The sequence below is a fragment of the Nuphar pumila genome, chromosome 14 (genome assembly GCF_984573655.1).
Source record: "Nuphar pumila chromosome 14, dmNupPumi1.hap1.1, whole genome shotgun sequence".
Classification (NCBI taxonomy): Eukaryota; Viridiplantae; Streptophyta; class Magnoliopsida; order Nymphaeales; family Nymphaeaceae; genus Nuphar; species Nuphar pumila.
Window position 1 is genome coordinate 85,436,841 of NC_143262.1, and position 6,917 is coordinate 85,443,757.

At 35.6% G+C, this 6,917-nt stretch overlaps 1 non-coding gene across 1 annotated transcript; it reads left to right on the forward strand.

Moving 5' to 3' along the window:
- Positions 1-4,791: 4,791 nt before the first annotated feature.
- Positions 4,792-4,929, forward strand: LOC149817213 (small nucleolar RNA snoR111). The gene has a single exon (XR_016427765.1). It is a non-coding gene; the product is annotated as a small nucleolar RNA snoR111 (small nucleolar RNA).
- Positions 4,930-6,917: the final 1,988 nt, after the last annotated feature.

Consider the following 6,917-nt stretch of genomic DNA (forward strand, 5'->3'; position numbering starts at 1 on the left):
TCTGACCTCTTACTTTTATATAAATACAGGTAATGAGCAATGCAGTTACAGAGTGATTGCTGGATATTGTAAGGGTGCAATGTAAATCAATAATTTAGAATCCCAAGGATATTGTTTGACTATTTGAATTCTTAAATTTTAAGTATGAATATATGAACTTTTATTTATGATAGGAACAGTTAAATTTGATTTACGAATGTATGTGATGTATTTAAATACATGTAACTCGCTCAGAATGTTTAATCGAATTCTTAATTTGTAATTTCTATCATGTTTTTAAACTTATTTGAAAAAATATTTTGTCAATTGAATGTTCATTATTGAACTCTGTTTTAAGAAGCCATTAAACACTGGTACTTGCAGGTTAACTCTTTAAAGCTTAATTCAGTTAAGAGAATATCATAGATAAGCCTCCATTTTAAAAAAAAAAACCATATTTTTTCATGTTAAAATTTTGAGGTGAACATGACATCTCAACTTTGTCCCACGTGAAGAAGCTGATGCTAACGTTAGTTTCAAAGTTTCTTGCCCAACCAATGGTTGATTTACCATGTTTAGAAGTTAGAACATCATGAGTCACTTCAGATTAGTGTGCCACCCAATTTATTGATTTGACACTTGCAACCTAGTTTCCTTCTCTTTTGCTTTATGAATACATCATCATCTCATCTCTGCAAATGTTCAATCCATCCTCGTGAATCTTTAGCACATCACATACCTTGTTTTGAAGACAATCCATATGTTTCATCTCAATATGCAACTGATCAAATCAACCATTGATCTCCACAATCCCCTGATCTCCTTTTGGACTCTCAATCATCATGAAAATCATAGTAGAGGAGATACCAACTGATACAAATCCATTGTCAAATCCATAAAGAAAACTATGATCGATGAAACTACTCCTACACTATGCTAAGGAAAGCTAGAGATTTAATGAAAAATATGTGAAAGTTAAAGAAAATAATCAAACTCATTCATTTGAAAAGATTCTCCATACCCAGCAAGTGAATAAAAAAAAAGCGACCAAAGGAGATTGTCATGAATCCAACCAAAGGTAAGAGTTGTAAATGGATCAGACAGGATTGGATTAGGCAACTCTTGATCAGGATGACAAGCATGATGTAGTTAACCTAGTCGGCAAATTCGCATTTTAATTTATTGCTTTGAAAAAAGAAACTTGTTTGCAACTCAAAATTACAAGGGCCCCAAAAGGGCTTGAGGTAGTGGGATGGGACCTAGGCCACTAGGCAGGCAGTCTAGGTTCAAATCCCATGAGCATCACTCCTTGTGTATGCCAAAGTGTGGTGACTCCCTGGGGGTAGGGGTGGAAAAACCTGACACGACCCGCCAACCCGCCTCTTAGGCGGGTTCAGGTTTGGCTTAAACTAACCCGTTTAATAAACGGGTCGGGTTCGTGTTATATAGGGGTATATGCCAACCCGGCTGACCCGTTTAATAAACGGGTTAGGCGGGCAGGTCAACCCGTTTACCCGACCCGCCCGCCAACCGGTTTACCCGACCCAACCCTTTTATTAAACGGGTTGGCGGGTCGTGTCAGGTTACCCGTTAATAAATGGGTCGGCCGGGTTCGTGTTTGCCACAGCCGACCTGTTTATTAAACAGGTTGAGGTATGCTGACCCGCCAACCCATCGGGTCGACCCGCCAACCCAACCCGATTGCCACCCCTACCTGGGGGGCAAGGGATAAACCCATGGAATTTTACGTTGCCAGGATAATGATGGTAAGTGAGTCATGTAGAGACAACACAAGTAGGTTTCTAATCTTGAGGGCAGTTTCTGCATGTAAATATAAAAAAAAAAAACTCAAAATTACATGTAGAAAGCATTCAGCCTAGGTTCAGGACCCTTGCTAGCAAACGCCAAGTGGGTCCACAACCAACTTCCCTTCCTGCAAAAAATACATGTTCAGATCTAGATTGAACCATGTCCAATAGAACTTCGAATAATATGATCCAGTATCCGTGTTCAAAATAGTGTTGAAGCTAATTAAAGTGGCCTCTTGATCAATGGACGTGAATTCAGGCTATTTATAGGAATAATCAGATCTTCAAGAAAGAAAATTGGAACTGATTTGGATTGGGTCACAACTGCTAATTAGAAAGATAGAAAGGTTTAGACTCGTGCTAGTGAATCCCAGGTGATATGATATGCATTGGCCACAGGATATACAGCACATACTCACTCTTATAAAAAAAAAATCTCTTTGTTCATCTATCAAAACTGATCTATGAAGGGTTTTCATTCTAAACCCCAGTTTCGGACCAATCGACTATGCTCGATTTTGCCAGCATAAAGCTACAACACCTCAAAAATTTATTTTTTTCTATTTTATATCATCTGTCCTAGAAATAAATATCTTCATATGTATATATATATATATATATATGCAGCCCAAAATTTAAATCATATCTATAGAAGCAATTTTCTATTCGGAAACCTTTAATAAGACTCCAAACCATTCATTCTAATGTTTGGAAGGTAAACTCACCTTTATGCTTCACCCACAAACTCGCTTGCTTGGAAAATTGTAATATGTTTATACTGCCTAACATGCAGATGAATGTTGTGGAGAAGATAGTAGATGAAAATATAGATGAAGGTAGGCAAAAAAAAGGAAAAGAGATGGATTGTTAAGGGTAAGATCATCAATATTAGTGATTGTAAAAGACACTATTAAAACATTTTTAGAATATTGAAGGAGCTGACTAACAGAACTTACTAAGAATGCCACAAAATCTCTTTCTCTGGAAAATCCCACAACATTTCAAAAATTCTGGCTTTCATTGAAGCGAACATCTGCATACAAAAATATATAAATATATAAAGTTTGACCATACATATGAATTCTACATGCTTAATTTTATAAATATATTAGTTAAAAGAGGTCAGGGTAGGCCTAGGAAGACATGGATGGAGGTGATAAGAAAGGATATGAATGCTTTGAACCTCACCGAGGACATGGCATTGGATAGAAATGAATGGAGGAGAAGGATTCATGTGGAAGACCCATAATGATTTTCTTTGTTGGTTCATATCACCGACCCCAATTGTTTTGGGATGAAGGCGTAGTTGTAGTTGTAGTTGTAGTTGTTGTTGTTGGACTCTTGGATAGTCCAATTTCAGACATGTGGATAGGTTTTTTATAAAGTTTGAAAATTAATAGTTTACAATTTTGATGAATACTTGCTGAAAAATTCATGTTTTTATATCGATAAAACACAATTCAAGTGTCATTTTCTAGCTAATTGGTCATGCGGAACGCATCTGTGGAGTCAAATTTGCAAAAAACACCTCCATTCACTCACGGTAGGCTCCTAACTTTGGTTGGCACCACTCTATGAAATATATACAAGAAAATAAATATATGTGTTATATTATTAGAAATTATTTTTATCAAATTATTTTTTCACAAAAATGCACTGCTGACAATCTAAGAAATATTTTGCAATATCAGTTTGTTTTTCAGTATTATATCGACCTTAGAAAATAATGCATCAAAATCATGATATTTTTATAAGATCGATGATATTTGCAACATAGGTTATTAATACTCAAAGGACTATTTTCGCTAACCATGAAAAAATGAAGTATGTTTTTTGAATTATAGAATTTTTTATGTATGAAATTGAACTATAAATAAATGATAACTTTGTAAATAACCCCTTCGAAATTGCACTTGCAAGTATATGGGTTGGGAGATGGGCTCTCACTTTTGGACCTAACAAAACCCGAAATTGATTTGGGTGCAGCTGGGGCTGGTAAACGAGTTTCCAAGATGGGGCATTCGAACCTGGCTCAGTTTTGTGGTGAGAGTCAAGCTCAATATCATGAGCTCTAAATAATAGGATTTGAACTCTAGACCTATTGAACCGAGCTTAGAAAAAAATACATTATTCCAAAGTTGGAAGATATAGGATTTGAATTGACAGCCCCTCAGCAAATAAGGAAAATAGAAGACCACTTTTTGGTAAAAAAAAAAAAGGTGGGACGATGAGGAAATGGAAACTTTTTTTTGAAGAAGAAGAAACTTTGGGAATCGGAGGGTTCGTACAACTTTACTCCCTAGGAAAGTAGTCGTAATCGTAGCCTTCCATTCCTTATCCGACGGTGAAACGATGAATTTCTCAAATCCCCAATTTTAGGGTTTTTGAGCAGAAAAACGCAAGGATAAGTTCTCTCTCACTGCATTTTATTGCTGCCTCATCTTCAGGTTTCTGAGCACAAAGGGCAGATTTAACATCTCTCTCTCTCTCTCTCCTTTTGGGTTTTTTGCAGTTTCGGTTGATGTATTTTCTCTGGTCTCTGGTTTCTTTTTCGTGGTATAGGTAGCCAACTCTCTCTCTCTCTTTCCCTTTTGAGTTTTATGTTTTTGCAGTTTTGATTGATGCGTTCTCTCTGTTTCGTGGTATCGGTAGCTACTCTCTCTCTCTCTCTCTCTTGAGTTTTATGTCTTTTGCAATTTTGATTGATGTGTTCTCTCTGTTTCGTCGTATCTCTCTCTCTCTCCTTTTGGGTTTTTTGCAGTTTTGGTTGATGTATTTTCTCTGGTCTCTGGTTTCTTTTTCGTGGTATAGGTAGCCAACTCTCTCTCTCTTTCCCTTTTGAGTTTTATGTTTTTGCAGTTTTGATTGATGCGTTCTCTCTGTTTCGTGGTATCGGTAGCTACTCTCTCTCTCTCTCTCTCTTGAGTTTGCAATTTTGATTGATGTGCTCTCTCTGTTTCGTCGTATCTCTCTCTCTCTCTCTCTCTCTCTCTCTGTTTCATGAAGGGTAACAGGGAGATTGGTCAGCCTTTACTAATCTCTTGGTTGGAACAGAGGACAGCAAAGTATCAAGCGTCGAGATATCGTTTCGGCCGCCCTTGCGTCCTGCCTGATTGGCGTTTCGATTGTTGCTCGACCACATCCTCTCTCTCTCTCTCTCTCTCCTTTATTTTTCATTTTTAAAATAAGATAAACTTGGAGCAGATGATGATGGTTTCAGATTTCATTCTTCACTTTGAACCGATTGGAGTCTCATCTCCATGGGGACAAGTGCACCTCTGATGCTCCCCGATTCTTTTCATGTTTTCTTCTGGGAACCTATTATATATATGATCTGTTGCTCGAGTTTATTAGTTAGTTTTCTGGAACCGGATTTTGCACAATGCTCTATCTCTGCGCCCTGCTTCTATCTCTGCGTCCTGCATGAACCGGATACTGCGCCCTGCATCAAAAAAGTTGGAATTTTTTTATGAGGTGACTCTCTGAGATTAACATTCTGATCCGGTCATTCGTTTTCCACCATTTCAATTCTTCTCGTCCTTTTCATTAAGCGACATCGGGCAACACCTGTATGTGGCTGATTGGGGTTTAGGGCTTTTGAATTAGGGTTTGATTGATCAAATCTTTCGAATTAAGTCTTTTGATTTAGGGTTTGATTGGTTAGGGCTTTTAAATTAAGGCTTGTTTGATTAGGGCTTTTACATTAAGGCTTGTTTGATTAGGGCTTTTGTATTAGGTTGGTTTGAATGGTTAGGGCTTTTTATGTTCAAAATTTTTCAAGATTTTGTTGATAAAATATTTATTTTTTATTTTCCAAAACATTGCCAATAAAAACCTAAGAAAAATATACAATTTTTCATGTCTCCAAACTTTCCGCACAGGGCAAATCAAACACATGTCCTTGTTCAGGACAAGTACGTTTATTCCTGTTCCAGAGAGAACATGTGTTCTATCTGTGTTGGACAGTTGTTCTGTCCAAGTTTGGACAAGCAATCAAGCAGTCCCCTATAGGTTCTCTATTTTTGCAATAATGGGATTAAAACAAACAACCCTTTTAAGGGGCGTTTGAATAGCCCGAAAGGGGAGAGTCAGGAGATATACCTTGACTCCACACCCCCCTTATCCTCTCATCCCCAAACTCTCATCTATGGCCTTGAACGGTGAGGAGCACCTGCTGGTTATGGGTGGTACTCTCTCACATACACACAATCGACCCCCCCCCCCCCCTTTCGCATAGTGTCCCAATCTGATTTTAGGGTTATGAATTGTTAAAAATATCTAATGTTTTTGTTTTTTAATGCTTAAATTTGTAATTTATTGTGTGAATGCATGCCAAATTCCAAAAAAAAAATATATGCTTTAGATTTATTAGTTTTTTAATTTAATTCAGATTTTTGTAATTTATTGGATAAATACATGTTAAATCTGATTTTTTTTGTCCTTAATTTTTAGGGTTTTTTTTATTTTAATCTTTATTATTATAATTTATTGAGTGAATACTTGCGAAATCTTGTTAGATTTTAAGGGTTTTGCATTTTAATCTATATTTTTGTAAATTTGATTTTTTTTAGGTATGTTTTAGAATTTAAGTATTTTTTATTTTAATATACTTTGTGTAATGTATTTTTTTGGATGATGCTTAATTTAATTATTTTTAAGTATGCATTAGGTTTTAATGGTTTTATATTTTAATCTTTATTTTTGTAAATTATTTATTGAAGTATGCAAAATTTGAATTTATTTATTTTAGATATGTTTTAGATTTTAAGAGCTTTGTATTTTAATTCTTATTTTTGTAATTTATTGAGTGTATGTATTGTTTTTTTTTTTCAGGAGCTTGTATTTTAATCTCTATTTTTATAATTTATTGAGTATATTTTAATCTCTAAATTTAGAATCGTTGAGTGAATGTATGTTAAATTAAAAAAAAATGCTTAGAATATGATTTTATTTTATCAAAATACACCAATTTTAAATATTATGACCAAGTTGTCTCGGATTATGAATCAAACATGGACATATGAATAGTAGTGTTCTAACTGGAGGATGAAAATGCTGGACAATGACACTGTAACTGTTTTGGGCACGGTCAAGGCAGAACTGAAAAGATCATGGTGTCCATGTCCATGG